This window comes from Eubalaena glacialis, chromosome 1 (genome assembly GCF_028564815.1).
Source record: "Eubalaena glacialis isolate mEubGla1 chromosome 1, mEubGla1.1.hap2.+ XY, whole genome shotgun sequence".
Taxonomy (NCBI): domain Eukaryota; kingdom Metazoa; phylum Chordata; class Mammalia; order Artiodactyla; family Balaenidae; genus Eubalaena; species Eubalaena glacialis.
In genome coordinates this window covers 184,946,668-184,965,582 of record NC_083716.1, presented here as the reverse complement: position 1 = coordinate 184,965,582, position 18,915 = coordinate 184,946,668, and the positions used below count along the sequence as shown (strand labels likewise).

The window sequence follows — 18,915 nt, the reverse complement described above, 5'->3', positions numbered from 1 at the left end:
CTATTTTAACTGTTTCTGTTGTTGAGCTGAGAGAGGCTGGACAAATTGAGGGGTTATTTAGGCTTGAATCCAGCATTATCTGCAGTCAGCTTTTGACAGGACTGAGCAAGTAGGTTTTTAGTTTGTGAAACAAACAAAAAATGGATAATTTTCTAGCAATTCCAAAGGCAATGAGCAGGGTGAACATGCTAGTTTCAGGGGGAGAAGGAAACCCAACATGCTGTCGTCTGCTATTTCTAAGCCTTTTATTTTCACAGTGATTTGAACTTGCTATTAGATCCCGGATCTGAAAGCCAGTCTGTTCTAATTTCTTCAGTATCTATTCACTGAACATAATGAAACTGGATGCCACTTTCTATGGGACTTCTTTGGTGTTCATAATAATGGAAAGTTCTTATCCTTGGTCGTGAAAGTTTTGTAGTCATTTGATGAGCTCTTCTTCCAGTTGTCTAATAAAGCTGCATGTTTCTCTAGAGTTTGTTGCTGTTGCTCAGAATAGCAAAAGTGGTGGGAAGGACACTAAAGGTAAAATTTTCTCTATTTCATCTGAAAGTTGACAATATTATGTAGAAAATTGACGAGCTTGTACTGAAACCAAGTTTCATGTTTTTGTGAGATGTCTATCAATATAACACTTTAATGTTAAGGAATGCCTATCAAAATACCATTTTTATTTACTTTTTTATTGATTAGATGCATTATTCATTATATCTTTCTTAAAGACTTTGATAGGTTTAGGACAAGCAAGCAGTGAGTGATCTTTAATAAGTGTCTATTTCTCTATAACTCTAGAAAGCCATGGGAAGAAATAAAAGCATTTAATAATTGATATGTTGAAGATTCTGTAAAAAGTTGAACAATCACAAAATCTTCTCTTTCTCATTATTTCCACATCCTTATTGTGTGCTTGGGCTAAAAAAAATCCCTTCCTAGTAGAATGACGCTTGTTATAGCCCAGAATTGCAGTCTTTTCTCTTTATTGCCTTTACTTTTCTTATTCTTCCCCAACTGATTTTCTCCATTTCTATAGCTTTTGTTTCTTATTCCCCTCTGTCAGCTCCTAACTTTTATTTGATACTGTTCATATGCTGTCTTTTCTTCAAGAGCATAATTCTCAGCTTCCTCAGCAGTTAACTTGTCTTCCTGCTGCCTAGAATTGAGGCTAGAGGTGTTACCACAGGCATAGAAAATCAGGTTTTCAGCGGCTGATGTTTCTTCAGGGCCCTACTCTACTCTGAAGACAGAGGATAAAGCAAAGTTGCCTTTTAATATTTGGGAGCTGACTTTGGGAATGGAGAGTTCTTCTTTTATCCCCCCAGGGTAGTAATGATGGCTGTAAAGACTAGGTTGTTGGGAGGACTGGCAAAAGGCAGGGAGGGGAAGTGTGTTATAGAGTTTAAGATCTTGGTTCACTCTTTGTCTTCATTTTGATCTGCTTAGAAAGTTTCTCTTTTCTTTCTCCATTATCTTCTACCATATATGTCTGTATTTTTAACCTGGTGTGTTTTTCTTCATTTTTACTTCAATACTTTTCTTCAATAAAATTACCTTTTTTTCTTTATTATGGTACACCAGTCATCATTACTGTGACCTTGGGAGAATTTCTTGATCTCTGAGTCTCAATTTGCTCATATGCAAAATTGGAATAATAACACCTCTGTGGTAGATTATTGTTTTGAAAATAAAATGAGATATTGCATTAAAGCCCCCAAAACAGTACCTGGCACACTTCAATTATTCAGGAAATGGTAACAGTTTATGATGACCATGATGATATCTAGTTTGCTAGTATTCTTTTTCTTTCTCTTTATCTCATTTTCCATTTTTTTTCTCCTTATCTGGGGCTGAGATATGAACTCAGCACATCCTGACCAGCCTTATCTTTCCCTAAGCAATACTCCACCCTTAAATTAAATATTTTAGAACCAACTTTACATTCAAGGAATATAGAAATAGCTACTCTTCCACCTTCTGCTTAAGATTCCTCTAAATGTGATTGATAATACTTGACCATATCCTATCCTATCAAAAGTTCTACATTTTGTTCCTTTTAGAACTCATGCAATATAAAACTTTTTATAGAGTTGTATTAATGTTGCATCCTTCCCAAGTTCTAGTGTTTTCCCTTCTCCTCTCCATTTCCTGCTGTTATAGATTTCTCTTAATGAAAACTGACGACCTTCCAAATGCATGTTCTTTTATCATAATATTGTTGTAATTCTGATAGTATACGTAAACATCTTGACGTTTCCATGTAAAAATATAACCATCCTCCCTGATTCTTTATTAACTACTATATTTTTAAGGTGTTTCTTGCTCAGGATCAACTAGTGTGCTTTTTTTTCTTCAGGAGATGAACTTTGAAGAACTTATCACATGGAGTTTAAAAATTTAATTATTTGATAAATAAGATTGATGATCCTCTTAGAGGTTCAGAATATGGGTGAGAGGACGGCATTGAAAACACTTACAAAATTATAATAAACATGGCATCCCGAAGTCAAGAGTAGACTAATGAACCACTAAAGTCGAATAAAAGTTTTGACAGCAAAAAAACTCCTCAGTTTATTTCATTATTTTTCATTACTTTCCTCAATTAGTCCTAAAAAACAGACTTGAAATTAGGAGACAAATAAAGAATTGGAAGTGAAAAAAAAATTATTCTACATATCCAGTATCATAGTGACTGCAATCTACCTTTTTTCCCTGTTATAAGTTATTAAACAACCCACTTTAGTATAGTAATGAAAAAATAGCCCTCAAGAGGTTGAAAATAAGAGCACTCAAGTAACAGGTGTTCTCTTTGAGGTTATTCTAAGCATTCAGAATATAGAACTTTAAACATTAATAAAAGGTGTGAGATGATATTTTTGTTAGTGTTGATAATGATGATACAGGTGTTTGATGGGCTTTTGGTTTGAAAAGCAGCCAGGATGTTTTGTTAGGTGAGCTGAGAGGAGGAAAGGGGATGACGCAGAAGGGTTACAGGTGTGCCAGGCTTTCAGAAAACCTGATCTATTTGCACAACAGATTCATTTATTCATCGTTTCCAACAAACATACACTATACACTGAGTGCCCATTATACCTAAGCCCCGGGTAGGGGCCCTGTGGGTGTACAAAAGTAAGAGGACATGCTTCTTGCCTTCTAGGTACTTCCAAGTTCTTCCAAGTACAAGGTTTTGTACTGTTCACAAACAACTGATGTCAAGCTGTACTATTGATAAATTGATAAATAAATGACACAAACTAAATGGCATTAGTCACAGAGGAAAATGGAGTCACATTGTGACTTGGATCATTACAGAAGACTTCATGGAGGAGGTGTCAGTCAAGCTGGGAAGAGGGTTAGTTTTCACTGTTGGAGATAGCTGTGGAGTAGGGGAAGGCATCCAGGTACAGCAAAATGGCTTCAGCAGAAACACAATAATGAACAACCCAAAATATGTATAGGGGATAGTGAGTGGTTTAATTTGGCCAAAGTATTGCATATGCTATAGAATGGGTATGCAAAAATAGGATGGGGGCAAAAGAAGAAAGAACCTTGAGTGCCTGACTAAAGAATTCGAGCTTCACTAACAGTAAGCCACAGGGAGCCCTTGAGAACCTTTTAGCATGGTCAGAGTGGGGTTTTGGGTAACCTGGTGGCAGTGGCTAAATGGATTGAACAAGGGGAGGCTCAAAGCTGTGAAAATAATTAGGAATCTATTATGATGGACTGGTGGAGCCAGATGAACTACTGAACTAAAGCACGAACAGTAGGAATAGACAGCAGAGGACAGATGGGGATGTCCTGCAGGTGTGAATTTGGGCAAGGAGGGAGGGAAGTCAGTGATGACTCAGAGATTCTACACCTGAGAAATATGGAGAAGGGTAAAGCCGTCGTTAAAAATAGGAAGAAAAGCTGGATGAGTAGATATTCTAAGTAGAGCCAGCTACATAATTTGTGGAGCTCAGTGAAAAATGATTAAGCAGGAGCCTGGCTGGAGGTGGAGAAGTCAGTATTCCCTTCCCAAGGGTCTGCTGCTCCAACCCATAGCAGATGTGTGACCCCCAAGTGATTTCAACCTCCATGCTGAGAAATTCTCGGTACCTGGATTGGGTGTGAGTGAGAGGCCCTTGCTGAGTTGCCTGCTGAATGTGCCATAGTGCTGCCAGCTCTGGGTGGGGATGACCACAGCCTTGCTCCTCTTCATGACGGCATGGGGCAGGCACCTGACCCTCCCCCCACTCCCACCCAGGCCCCAGCCAGGAGCAGAGGGCAATGGCAGATCAGTTGGGCCTCACTCTCAACAGTTTTGACCTGCTTATGGCTCCTGGTCTCAGGGCAGGCCTGACAAGGGGGTAGGCTGGGCGGGGCCCACGGTACCAGGCAGCAGGAATCCGTGGCCAAGAACCAGTCCTGGGCAGGCAGTGGGAGGGGAGACTGAGTGTGAGCCAAGGCTCCAAGCTCTGGGCTCATACACTATTGTTCTGTTGGACTTCGTTTACAAAGCATAAGTTCAAAGATAAAATTATTGAGAATTTCACACAGCACAGCATTAAACCTCAAGCAGGGAGCCCCTGTGCAACTGCCCAAGAAGCCGGCCCTGATTCTGAGTCATAGTGAGTCTTAGGTGGAAAAGTTCAATTTTATTCCAGCCTAGTGTCTACTGCTTTCGCATGGCCTCAGCTCCATTCTAATTAAATTCCGTGCCATTTTCAATGGCTGGATAGTGCTTTTCTATTTCTGTGTTTTTCATCCTTTCTGCCAGGACTCCTCTTTCTCCATCTTTGTTCATTCAGATCTTGCTCTGCCTTCTCATGATATAAGAAAGGAGAGCTGATTGCTTCTCCTTGAAGAGAAGAGATGAAAAACCAAACAAAAAATTATACTGGAAGTTATATTTAAGAATGCATTGCACTGGGACTTCCCTGGTGGTGCAGTGGTTAAGAATCCACCTGCCAATGCAGGGGACACGGGTTTGATCCCTGGTCCGGGAGGATCCCACATGCCACGGAGCAACTAGACCCGTGAGCCACAACTGCTGGGCCTGTGCTCTGGAGGCCGCGAGCCACAACTACTGAGCCCGCGCGCCTGGAGCCCATGCTCCGCAACAATGAGAAGCCTGCACACTGCAACGAAGACCCAATGCAGCCAAAGTAAATAAATAAATAAATAAATTTATATAAAAAAAGAATGCATTGTACTATACTGCTATTATATATAAAATAATAATATATGATATTTAATAACTTATTTTCACTGAACTTCATTTTTCATTTTATTTTAGAATAATTTCCATTGAAATAAATATATTTAAAAGTGTTTGGTCTCAGAAGGGATTAATTTCATGTATCTAGAAGATTCAGTGGTGAATATGCTTATTCCCTGATAAGCCAGCGATGACCGCCATGGGTCTATAGTCCTGTGATTGAATTGCTGAGATTTGCTTAAAAGGCAGATGTTGCTTCCACTCCAACACTAGAATTACGAAGGAGTTTCATGAAATCTCATTTCAACTTTGCACATAGTGTTTTAAAAATTCCCTCAAGCCCACAACCATGTTCACTAGCCCAGAACCTGAATCGATTTTGTGTTTGAAGCAGAAAACATTTGCTGTTTCAGCCCCTCTTCCTGACAGACACATGATCATAAGAAACAGTGACAAATTGCATTTGCTGCTTTGAACATGAGGATAGATTACAGAAAAGTACAGTTCCTACAGCATCATGGGGAGGTAATTTAAGGTTAACTTAATTTTTTCCCAGCCCATAATCTAAATGTTTACTAATCTGACCAATTTATTTTGGTTCCTGAGGTTTGGGTCACCCATTTATTTACAAGCCTGGCTTAATTTGGAAGTTAGTGTTTCATGTTTCGTATAGTGTTGAAGAGTCATATGAAGCTTTCCTCTGAAATAGCTTTGAGTTGTTTTATGGAAAGTCAACAAGATCCTTGAGGTCCACTACTTGCTACTTTAGTCACTTATTTTAAGGGTAGTTTGCATTTAACCACATTCTTTTGGAAAGTGGAATTTGAATCACAGAAACAGTTTAGTCATAAAAGAGTGGGTTGGATTTCTAATATTTTAGGAGAAACTTTGGTTTCCGATCATTCACAGGCATTCAGGCTAAATTTATTTGTTTATTTATTTATTTTTAGGATTAAAATAGTAAAGATGTTTTCCTGGCATAAAAAAGTGTGTATTTTCTATAATTCCAAGAGTTTCTTATTAATTGGTTGTTTCAGCGGCTGAACAGTGGTTTCACATATTAATGATAAATTCTGTTTCCTTTCCTAAAACATAGCTTTAGGCTGTTGCAAATTTAGTTCAAAAGATCTTTTTCACCTGAGTGAAAAAAATGAGGAACCTTTGAGATACCTCTTTAGGGTATCAAGTTTTAAAAAATGTAAACATGATAGAAGGGAAATGGAAGCTCCCCTGTTGATTAACAATAACTCTATTTATGGAGTACTAACTACAAGCCTGGCATTAGCTCTTCAGCAAGCATTGCCTCTTTTCATCCTCTCAACAGTCCCCATAGGTAGCTTATTGCCACCCCCATTTTACAGAAGGAGAAACTAAGGCTTGGGAGGTTAAGTAATTTGCTCAAAGTCACTCAGCTGGTAAGTGAGGGAGCTGGGATTCAAGCTGAGGTCTTCGGATTGCAGAACCTTCATGCCTGGCCGCTCTTGTTGTGACCTCTGCTGACCATTAACTGTTGTGTGTACATTCAGGTCTGTCCCTTTGCTTTCTCCTTTTCTCTGCCAGTTTAAATCCTCTCATCCCTTAAAGCCCATCTTCATGAAACTCTTGGTGATCCTTGCCACATCCCACCTAAACTGGATATAATCTCTCCCTCTTTTGAACTTCTGTAATGCTTTAAATATGCTCCTTTCTGTTTTCTTAATATTATAAGTATTTGGGTATATAAATGACTACTTGACTGTGAACTCAAGGTCATGACTTCTCATTTTTCACTGCAGTATAGGGCTTAATGCAAGGTTTTCTATTCAATTGAGTAATTACCACTGATACCTCCTTATGTGGTCAGTTCAGCCACCTCTAAGCAGAAATTTCAGCCTATTCAGCCAATATAGCTAATATTATTCAGCTAATATAGACAGTTAAACCAGGAAATTCATTTCATGAACACATCTTTTAATTATTTGGACCTTATTTTATAAATTTTTTAAAATAGAACTTATAAATCCCAGATAACTGGTGAATTATCTGAACTGCTTTTCTGCATTAATTGATCTTTTTTAAAAAAAATTATTTATTTTATTTATTTATTTTCAGCTGCGTTGGGTCTTTGTTGCTGCGCGCTGGCTTTCTCTAGTTGTGGCGAGCGGGGGCTACTCTTTGTTGTGGTGCGCAGGCTTCTCATTGTGGTGGCTTCTCTTGTTGCGGAGCACGGGCTCTAGGTGTGCGGGCTCAGTAGTTGTGGTGCATGGGCTCTAGAGCGCAGGCTCAGTAGTTGTGGTGCACGGGCTTAGTTGCTCCGCGGCATGTGGGATATTCCCGGACCAGGGCTCAAACCCGCGTCCCTTGCATTGGCAGGCGGATTCTCAGCCACTGCGCCACCAGGGAAGCCCTGCATTAATTGATCTTTATGTTAATTGCTGGACCCTCATCCCCTCATCCCTTCCATTGTTTTTTTGTTTGTTTCTTTCTTTTACTTCATTTCATGTGGAGATCATGTTATAGAGAAAGTAGGCTGTCGCTGACCAAATGGTAACAACTAGCAACAGCCCACTGCCAGCTTCTTCTAGGCAAAAGCATTGGATGAAGCATGACTGTTCTGGCTAACTGAAATTTCTAGTTTTCTCATGACTACTTCATTCATACAGTATAACTTATTGAAGGTAAAACACCCCTTCCAGCATTAGGCCTCGAAGATGTTAGGATTTTTTCTTTGAAAGTATTTCCAGATATGGGAGATTATATTGACCAACCTTATACTTATTTATGATGTGCTTATGAAGCCCTATTATTATATTGACCAACCTTTCAGGAACATTGAATTTTCAGGTTTATTGATTACATATCTTATGTTTCATATACTCTCAAAAGGTCTCATAAAAATTTTAACTTCTGAGATGGTGGCCTTTACATCCTACTCTTTCCAAGATGTAGTTATTAGATATGCATTGAACATGTCCAAGTGAGAGCTATCTCTTTCCCTTCTGTTCCTTATAGTTATCACCAATAAATTTGGCTGTTTGCTACACCTCCTCCTCAGCCCACCTCCAGGAAGAAATATTAAGGTATTTAAGGGTAAACAGTATAGCTACTCTTGCTATGTAGAAATTAACTGCCACTCCTAGATCTGAAGAGGAGAGTGCGACTACCAGAGCCTCTCTCTCAGAGGCTCTGAGAGGGAGTTACAGCTGTGGGAGAGCCAGAGCTGTGGCCCTGGGAGAGAGGAACTCAGACACTGGCAAACCATGACCTGGACGAGAGAGAGCTGGGGAAACATTACCCTCCTCACACCCTGTATCTCCTGCCAGTGCCACTCATTGGTTGAACCCAGCCTTGCTTGAGGCCAAGAGGGCAAAGGGAGCCCTGGTGCAGTAAGTCATAGGAGTCAGCCTTCTGGCACAGAACAGGGCAGTGAAAGGTGGCAAGTGCATCTGGAGAGACAAATGGGGACTATCCAGAGTCACCAGGGATATTAGTTTACTCCAGGGATGTAAGTGTAGGAAGCCCAAGTCAGGTAGTAATATCCTTCACTGAACACTAAATTTCATCAGCCTATAGAGCATAGTGATTGAAATCTATCGAAAACAAGTTCAGAAATGCTGTAGTGGTATTTGACTGTCTTATTCTCTCCAAGTAGTTCTGTTTATTCCTGGCATCCTATTTCCCAGAAGAAACCCTATAGGAGATAACCTGGGCCAAAGACACCTACAGGGAAGAAATGACATTGGTCTAGTTTATGGAACCTCTTCCCTGCAATGCCTGATTAAGCCCATTTGTTTGAGAATTAAAATCTTAGATCACTAATCGCTTTGTTAAACTGTAAACGACATCAGAGTGTAAGAGAACATGTTCTAGACTTGGAGACAGGAATCTTGGACTCTATTCTCAATTCTGCCTTAGTTTTCTCAGCTGTAACATAAGGATGATATGTTCAGAAATGTCTAGCCCATATGGTATTTTGTAAGGATCTAATCATTTGATTCTAATGAGATAATTGGAAAGCATATTTAAAAGGGTAAAGTAAGAAATGTAAGGCCACTCTCTCACTTCGTTCCAGCTTACCCATCCCCCTCCCCGTGTCCTCAAGTCCATTCTCTATGTCTGCATCTTTATTCCTGTCCTGCCCCTAGGTTTATCAGAACCTTTTTTTTTTTTTTTTTTTAGATTCCATATATATGTATTAGCATACAGTATTTGTTTTTCTCTTTCTGACTTACTTCACTTGGTATGACAGACTCTAGGTCCATCCACTTCACTACAAATAACTCAATTTCGTTTCTTTTTATGGCTGAGTAATATTCCATTGTATATATGTGCCACATCTTCTTTATCCATTCATCTGTCGATGGACACTTAGGTTGCTTCCATGTCCTGGCTACTATAATAGTGCTGCAATGAACACTGTGATACATGACTCTTTTTGAATTATGCTTTTCTCTGGGTATATGCCCAGTAGTGGGATTGCTGGGTCATATGGTAGTTCTATTTTTAGAACTAATACTGTTCTCCATAGTGGCTGTATCAATTTACATTCCCACCAACAGTGCAAGAGGGTTCCTTTTTCTCCACACCCTATCCAACATTTATATTTTGTAGATTTTTTGATGATGGCCATTCTGACTGCTGTGAGGTGATACCTCATTGTAGTTTTGATTTGCATTTCTCTAATGATTAGTGATGTTGAGCATCCTTTCATTTGTTTGTTGGCAATCTGTATATCTTCTTTGGAGAAATGTCTATTTAGGTCTTCTGCCCATTTTTAGATTGGATTGTTTGTTTTTTTTGATATTGAGCTGCATGAGCTGCTTGTAAATTTTGGAAGTTAATCCTTTGTCAGTTGCTTCATTTGCAAATATTTTCTCCCATTCTGAGGGTTGTCTTTTCATCTTGTTTATGGTTTCCTTTGCTGTGCAAAAGCTTTTAAGTTTCATTAGGTCCCATTTGTTTATTTTTGTTTTTATTTCCATTTCTCTAGGAGGTGGGTCAAAAAGGATCTTGCTGTGATTTAAGTCATAGAGTGTTCTGCCTATGTTTTCCTCTAAGAGTTTTATAGTGTCTGACCTTACATTTAGGTCTTTAATCCATTTTGAATTTATTCTTGTATATGATGTTAGGGAGTGTTCTAATTTCATTCTTTTACATGTAGCTGTCCAGTTTTCTCAGCACCACTTATTGAAGAGGCTGTCTTTTCTCCATTGTATATTCTTGCCTCCTTTATCAAAGATAAGGTGACCATGTGTGTGTGGGTTTATCTCTGGGCTTTCTTTCCTGTTGCATTGATCTATATTTCTATTTTTGTGCCAGTACCATACTGTCTTGATTACTGTAGCTTTGTAGTATAGTCGGAAGTCAGGGAGCCTGATTCCTCCAGCTCTGTGTTTCTTTCTCAAGATTGCTTTGGCTATTCAGGGTCTTTTGTGTTTCCATACAAATTGTGAAATTTTTTGTTCTAGTTCTGTGAAAAATGCCATTGGTAGTTTGGTAGGGATTGCATTGAATCTGTAGATTGCTTTGGGTAGTAGAGTCATTTTCACAATGTTGATTCTTCCAATCCAAGAACATGGTATATCTCTCCATCTGTTTGGATCATCTTTAATTTCTTTCATCAGTGTCTTATAGTTTTCTGCATACATGTCTTTTGTCTCCTTAGGTAGGTTTATTCCTAGGTATTTTATTTTTTTGTGGCAGTGGTAAATGGGAGTGTTTCCTTAATTTCTCTTTCAGATTTTTCATCATTAGTGTATAGGAATGCAAGAGATTTCTGTGCATTAATTTTATATCCTGCTACTTTGCCAAATTCATTGATTAGCTCTAGTAGTTTTCTGGTAGCATCTTTAGGATTCTCTATGTATAGTATCATGTCATCTGCAAACAATGACAGTTTTATTACTTCTTCTTTTCTGATTTGGATTCCTTTAATTTCTTTTTCTTCTCTGATTGCTGTGGCTAAAACTTCCAAAACTATGTTGAATAATAGCGGTGAGAGTGGGCAACCATGTCTTGTTCCTGGTCTTAGAGGAAATGGTTTCAGTTTTTCACCATTGAGAACGATGTTGGCTGTGGGTTTGTCATATATGGCCTTTATTATGTTGAGGTAGGTTCCCTCTATGCCTACTTTCTGGAGAATTTTTATCATAAATGGGTGTTGAATTTTGTCGAAAGCTTTTTCTGCATCTATTGAGATTATCATATGATTTTTCTCCTTCAGTTTGTTAATATGGTGTATCACATTGATTGATTTGCATATATTGAAGAATCCTTGCATTCCTGGGATAAGCCCCACTTGATCATGGTGTATGATCCTTTTAATGCGCTGTTGGAGTTTGTTTGCTAGTATTTTGTTGAGGATTTTTGCATCTATGTTCATCAGTGATATTGGCCAGTAGTTTTCTTTTTTTGTGACATCTTTGTATGGTTTTGGTATCAGAGTGATGTTGGCCTCGTGGAATGAGTTTGGGAGTGTTCCTCCCTCTGCTATATTTTGGAAGAGTTTGAGAAGGATAGGTGTTAGCTCTTCTCTAAATGGAAACAACCAATTTTATTCTTTAGAGATTGCCTCAAAATAATCAGGATCAAGCATTCATGTATGTATCAATAGGAATGTAACAATATTAATTGCTTCTTGTAGCAACCTTGTGAGGTTGTATAATTTAATGCAGAATTATATGGAAATAATTTAATGCAAAATGATATGAAAGATATGAAAATATAAAATGAAATAGATGTGCTTTCTCTCTAGCAAGTGAAGCCAAAATTTACTTCCAAGTCACCTCCTCTCTTTACTCATGGCTGTTGATCTGAGCTTTCTCCTTGATTGCTACCTGAGCACCTACCACAGTATCTGGCATATAGGGCATATTGTAGGTTCTTTGTAAATTATATCTGAATGAAGAGAAGAGCCCTTATTACAGCCTTTATTTCATCTCAAGAGTGACATACACTGATGGGACCATTATGTCAGTTCAGGTGTCTCAACAGTGGCACTGTTGACATTTTAGACTGGATAATTCTTTGTTGGGGGAAAGGGGGGCTGATCTGTGCATAGAAGGATGTTTAACAGCATCCTTGGCCTCTACTCACTAGATGCCTGCCCAGCCCTGACTATTAATAATGTCTCCAGACACTGTCAATTGTCTTCTGCGGGCAATTCCTCCCCTTTTTAGAAACCGCTGATGTAGAATGATTTGGCAATAATCATGTACTGCCTTAGGAATATTTACAGCTTTTGATGTAGCAATTCCAGATCGCTCTAAGGAAATTTTTATGGGTATGTGCAAAGATTTGTCTATATGAATACTCACCACAGTCTTATTTATAATAGTGTAAACATATCAACCCAAACATCCAACTAGAGGGTTGGATAAATAGACTGTGATACATATAAAATGGAATATTTAATCAGAGGAAATTGCTCACAAACTATTAAGTGAACAAAGCATATTTAGAAAACAATAGCATCCCAGTTTTCTTAACAGTAACAACAAAAGCATGAGGTAAGGGGTTGAGTTTACAATCAGACAGACTGGATTCAATTCCCAGTTCTACCACCTAAAACTTATGTCATATTTCACTTCTCCAGTTGTTAGTTTCTGCAGTCCTAAAGTGGGAATATCGATTCCTATCTAAAAAGGTTGTTCTCAGAATTAAATAAAATTATATATGAAAAGTTTAACATTCTGTTTGTTACCTTTTGAGGACTCAGTGAAAAGTAATTGCAATAGTGCCTGCGGAAAGGCTGTAAGATGATACGCCAAAACATTAATAGAGGTGATCTCAGAGTGGTGGGCTTATTTTTCTCTTCTCTTTTGTGTTTTCTATTTATTTTTCCAAAATTTCCACATATGTATTAATTAATAGAATAACTGTAGTTGCTTTAATAGATAACACCTCCTAAGCTCGATGGCGCACAGTGGTAACACAACAGAAGCTTATTTCTCACTCTTCCTAAGCTCAGCAAAGTCTTCCTGATTGATGGGTAGCTCTCCTCCAAGAAGGGATTCTTTCCTTCCTAGGTCTTCACACCTTCAACATGGGGCTTCCAAGGTTGCCCTCAGCATCAACATCTTGTCAGCAGATGAGGGGAGAAAGAAATGGACAAATGAAGCAGGAGGACTTTGTGGGTCATGTCTGGAACTGGTACACATCATTTTCTGCTCCCATTTCATTGATTTTCTAGACTCTAGAACTCAGGCAGGTAGCCATACCTAACTGCAGGAAGGCTGGAAAATATAGTATAGCCTTGTCCCAAAGTGGCTTCCAGCCTCAGATCCCATCTAACTCATGCATGCAGCTCAAAGTGCAGGACCTTCAAGTGGGGAGCCGTCTCCTCTAGCAGATCCTCCTGGTTTTTACAGGCTGGGACTCATGTACATGATTAATTGCCCACAACAAGATTTGAGAGGGAAAATCAGCTGGGCTTTGGAAAAGGGATCTGAGAGACAGGGGGAGAAGATTCTTGCTGTTTTATTTGACGTTGTTGAGAATGGATTTGAGAACAGGACTCTGCAGGCAGGAAGTTTGCTAAGGAGATTGTTGCCTCTAAGCTCAAAGGTCTGAGGGTTAAAAGGTCAAGGAGTGGGGCCAAACCTGGCTACATAATTTGTGGGACCCAGAGAAAAATCAAAATTGGGGTCTTGGCAGAGTTCAGGGAAGTCAGTCTCCCCAGGCCAGCCACCAGATTGCAATCTCTGTGCCAGAACATGCTCTCTGTCCCTGGATCATGGTTGGGTGAGAGGCCACAACAGAGTTGCTTACTGAGCGTACCGAGATGCTATCAGCCTGGTGGGGACAGCCAGCACCTTGTTTCACCCTGAGACACTTCAGGGCTCTTGACCTTCCCAGTATCCATGCCCATGACCTCACTGGGAATGGAGGGCAACATCAGAATGTGGGCACCCGCCCCCATCACATCACCCATCATCCAGACCCTGTTGCAACCCTGGGTAGAGGAAGTAGAGGTCATGGGGCTGGGGCAGGGAGTGGGAGGCTGAGAAACCATCAGGATGGTGTGTGAGCCCCTGGAGCATGCTCCATCTGACTTAACCTACAAAACACAAATTACACTTAAACTTCAAGTGGCGGGACAGGAAGGGGGGCTTCTCAAATTGGGACCCTGTGACTACACTGGATGCTCATCCATAAAGCCATTTTGGGGTGGCACCTATACTTTGACTTTAAGAATAAACAATGAGGATGGCAAACTCCCCATGAAAGTTTTTTTCCTACCTACTTCCATAGCACTTTGCCCATATGACTCTTGCTATTTATTCAATTTTTGGTAATTTCTATTTTGGCTCACCTGTCTTTCTCTCCATTAAGCTGTGAGCTCCTTGAGGGCAGATGCTATGACTTTCTCAGCTTTGTAGCACCCCATGTGTGGCCCAGTGCCTAGCTCGTTGTAGTTGGGTACTCAACAAATACTTGTTGTGTAGGTAAGTGAGAAAAAGGAATGTAATTGAGAATTTGGTCACAAGGGCAAGTGGCCTAGGTACTAGTACCAGGTTACAGGTCAGATTAAGACCAGGGGTTTAGCTAATAATGCTGAACTAGGCTACTTATAGGCCAAGGGTCCTTTCATTGTCCTAAGCAGAGGGAAGGGTTGGGCTCCCAGGTCAAGTGGTCAGGTACAGGGCTCTAGTGGTCCAGGCTCTGAAAGTTAGAGAGATGAGGGCACAAGGAACCAAGCATTTCATCTATTATCAGTAAAAAAGAGGAATTAGCAGAGTTGGGAGGATAAATGCAAGAGAAAAAAGATATCAACTATGACTAATACAGCAGTCCCAGGGCTTTGAGAAAATAGTGATTATGTAGTTAATAATGGCAGCGTTGGAACAAAGAGGATATGGTCTGCTTTTCATATGTTTATTTAAATGGCAGTAGTGATGTCTTTTAGGCAAGGCAGGTGATTCGCTAGGGAGAGTATAAAAGGTCAGACTGGGAGCTCTCTGATTTCGGAGTGGTAATTTAAACCAAATTCATTCATGTAGAGAGCCCAGCACCAAGCCTTTGATGAAAGCAATGCACTACCACTACCACCATTTCCATTTCTCCCCCAAGAACCAGAAGTATTAATATTTATGTTTCTCTAGTCTGTACTTGTTTCCAGGAAGCATCCTCCAAGATTGTCAGATTCTTTTTTGGACTCTAGATATTTTCATTTGCATTATCTATCATTACCTTAGAAAAGATTCAATCCTTTGAGAAGTATGTAATTCTTCTAAAGTCATCTGTGACCAATTGTGTTAAACAGTTAAATGACATTCCCACAGACAGTTATCACAATTGTTACCACTTCAAAGTTCAATGGAATGATACTGTCAACAAGTGCATTTACCTAACATAGTTCAGAATCCTCTGAACCACTGGCTTGCCTCAGCCTCTTTCCTTTTCCTCTGTCTTCCTCTTTTTCCTTTCCTCTCTCATTTCTTTGTCTTATGCTTTCTATTTCCTCTTTTCTGACATTCCACACCTGTCTTCCTTTAGTGTAACTGCTTCCCTTTGTCCCTCCCAAATTTCCCTCTCTTTTCCCCCTCCCTATCCTATTCTCCCCCAGCCATCCTTCGAATTGGCTATCTCTCTTTTTCCTTATTCTTTCTTCTCTTTTCCATGTCTTCTTCTTGCCCTCTATGATATTACTGACTTGAACATAAAGCAGATATAACATGAAAATAGGTTTTAGTTATAATTTCCAAATCAAAGTTTAAAATCTCATAGACCTACCTCAGAAAACAATTGAGTTTCTTTTTTACGTCCATGTGGCCCGTGATTAGTATCTCTCTTTTAAATTTTAAAATTGGGTACATGGTATATTTGTCCTTCTTTTAAAACACACAAATTTTAATTACATTTCAAACTGTTAACCCATGTGGCCCATGGTTGTAATTTAGTTCCTGTAGGTCAGTGCCTTGCAATGTGAAAAAGACCTTGCCCCTGAAGTATTGTACATTCTAAGTAGAAAAAATGACAGGGAAATTGGTATTTAAACACTTGGTATACAATATCCAGGCTTTTATTAAAGTGAGAGCAATGATAAATATTATTTCTTTGATATTTCTCTTAACCTAGTATCCACCAGGAATTCTTAGCAACAGTGACACAGAAGTTACCATGCCAGCAATTCTCAGGCTGATTGATTATTTGAGGTTTTGCCTCTGTTAACCTAAAGTTCCTGCTGGTGAATGTCCCCTTCAGGATATATTTTTTTTCTTTTTTTCCTTTTCCTTTTGTAGGCAGAAAAGAAATATTTTCCATCCTCCTGAATCCACTAGGAAGCATGTGGGATTTAATCACCTCTGTTATTATATTGCTTCTCCCCCAATGTACTAACACTCTGAAACTTGCTTAATCATTTGTAAAATTCAGCCACGTGACTTGCTGCTGCCCTTCTGTGACAATCCATCACAGGGAAGGTCCACCAAACTATAAGCTGTGTGACTCTGTTTCCTAGAGTTGATGTTTTCTCTTGACTGAAAACCACATTGAACCTTAACATCTGTATCTTGCTTCCTTCTTTCTAGCAGAACGTAATGCCTGGCTTGTGTGTGGAAGTGTTTTTTTTTTTAAATTGTCATTCCAGTTTTATGAAAGATAATTTTTTCCCCATCCTTGATAAAGGAAGCCATTCATTAGAATGTGTTTCCAATTCTCAAATTCTGTATAAATGTACAAAGCTAAAGAATAGGGCAGTTTTTCAATATTTGAAATAGGAAAATTTGACTAAATGAGCATTAGACTATTTTTTTTCCTTTCTTTTCCTCCATGCCTGTCACCTTTGATAAACCGCTGTTTGCCTAAGGAGACATATATAATAAGATATCTATAATAATTATTACAAGAGAAATATTAATTTGTCCATTTTTTGGTGTTCTCTTTGCAGAAATTCCATCTTTAAGTTCCTTAGTGCATTTGGAACTAAAAGTAATGTTTCCTATATTTGAATATTAATTTAAGCCTGGTATTTTTTCAGAATTATCTCATGTGATCTTCATAATAATCTGATGAGAAGGGGGTAGTGCATGTTATCTTCTCCCTTTTTTAAATTAGGAAACAAGCACTGAGGCCTTTTCCCGAGACCACATGGCCATAAGTGTTAGACTTAGGATTCTCTTTTCCTCTATCACTGTTTCTTCTACTCTTGGCTTTGAGAAGACCCAGTAAACAACATCTCTCTTTCCTACCCTGATCTGACTGAGATGAGAAGTAAGACAAAAGAGGAAATGGGACATCAAAATATCACATTTACAACTTACTAAGCAGATACTGGAGTATGGGCTTGTAATACCTCCAAAATTAAATAGCCCTACACTCCCAGATATAGACAAAGCTGGACGCCTACAGTCCTCCCCACAAGAGAGGCCCATCCCTTTGAAATGTACAGCATTGAGGAACAGAGCAGAGGCATGCTTCCTGTGGGCAGAAGATTAAGAGGAAGAAGGGGTTGGCGATGCATGCCCAATTAGTCTCCCTTGTACCCTAATAGGGTAACTCACCCTACCTCCTTGGGGAGGAGCAAGGAGACAGTACAAAGGCTGGCGAGCTTAAGGGAGATCTCTCCTCATGAAATCCAAAGGAGGAGGAAAGAGTTGTCCTCCTCTCACATATGCCATGCCATCTCTCAAATAGATTGTCATATCTGAAACACTAAGAGAACTCTGTCCTTCACCACCTTGACCTGCAACATTCTCCTGCCCCTATCTTATCTTCCTTATCCTCCGTTACCCAAGCCAGAAACCTAGCTGTCATCTTTGATTCCTTCCTTTATTCACCCACCATATTCAATCTATCAGAAAGTCCTTTTGATTCAGTCTTTAAAACAGATCTCAAGTCCATCCATTTTTCTCCATCTCCACTGCCACAACTCCACTCCAGGTCCCCATTTTCTTTCACCTAGATGATTGAATCTGCCTCATAATGGGTCTAATTCCACTCTTAGCCATTTCCCACAGAGAATGTTTATGAGGCAACAAGGTCCAACCAATGGATAGGAAAGTGGGGCCAGATTATTCGAGAGACTTGTTATCCTAGTTACCTTCACTTTGAAGGCAAAGAACCATAGAAGACCTATGAGCAGGAGAGGGACACAGATCTGGGCTGCCCTGCACTCATCACCCTTGGGAACTTAGGCAGATGCCCTGCTCTCTGTGCACCTCAGAACCTTCATATGTAACATGAGAGAGCTGGGAAAATGATTTCTGAGAGTCTTCAAGCTCTAAAATTTCATCTTAATTACGGAATCGAAGAGCAGAAACCTTACAAAACAATACTGCGTATGAGTTGTAAAATTAATAGTTTTGTAACAAGGCATGCTTAGTTTTGAATAAGCCTCATGTCTGAGCCACTCATAGTGTTACCAGTGGCTGCTCCAGAATGTTACAGGAGGGGTCAGGACTTCCACCTGGCTGGCAATATAGTCTAGGGGACTTGTAATAAAGCTCTATTTGTATAGCTACACATTATCTTTACATATCTTTGGGAAGGCTGGAGATAAGCCATTCCTTGGTATTGTCATTGGGTGGTATCTTTAGGAAAGAAATGATTTGGGTTCAGGATTGCTTTCTGGGTCTTCCCATTAACTGCAATAGAGGAGATAGCCAACTATTATGTAATAGGATCTGAGTCTCTTCGTCTCCAAATCAAAAATCAAAGAAAGTTTTTCTGCCTAATTATTCCAATCTAAGGACATTCATGAGTCCACAGGAACAAGATAGGCCCTAGACAAAGGAACAGTG

The 18,915-nt window shown here is 39.5% G+C and overlaps 1 protein-coding gene across 1 annotated transcript in view; it reads left to right on the top strand.

The window, feature by feature from the left end:
• The window catches only part of PDE11A (phosphodiesterase 11A), a 437,737-nt gene that overhangs the window by 1,579 nt on the left and 417,243 nt on the right, over positions 1-18,915 (top strand). The gene's annotated exons all lie outside the window — the stretch shown is intronic.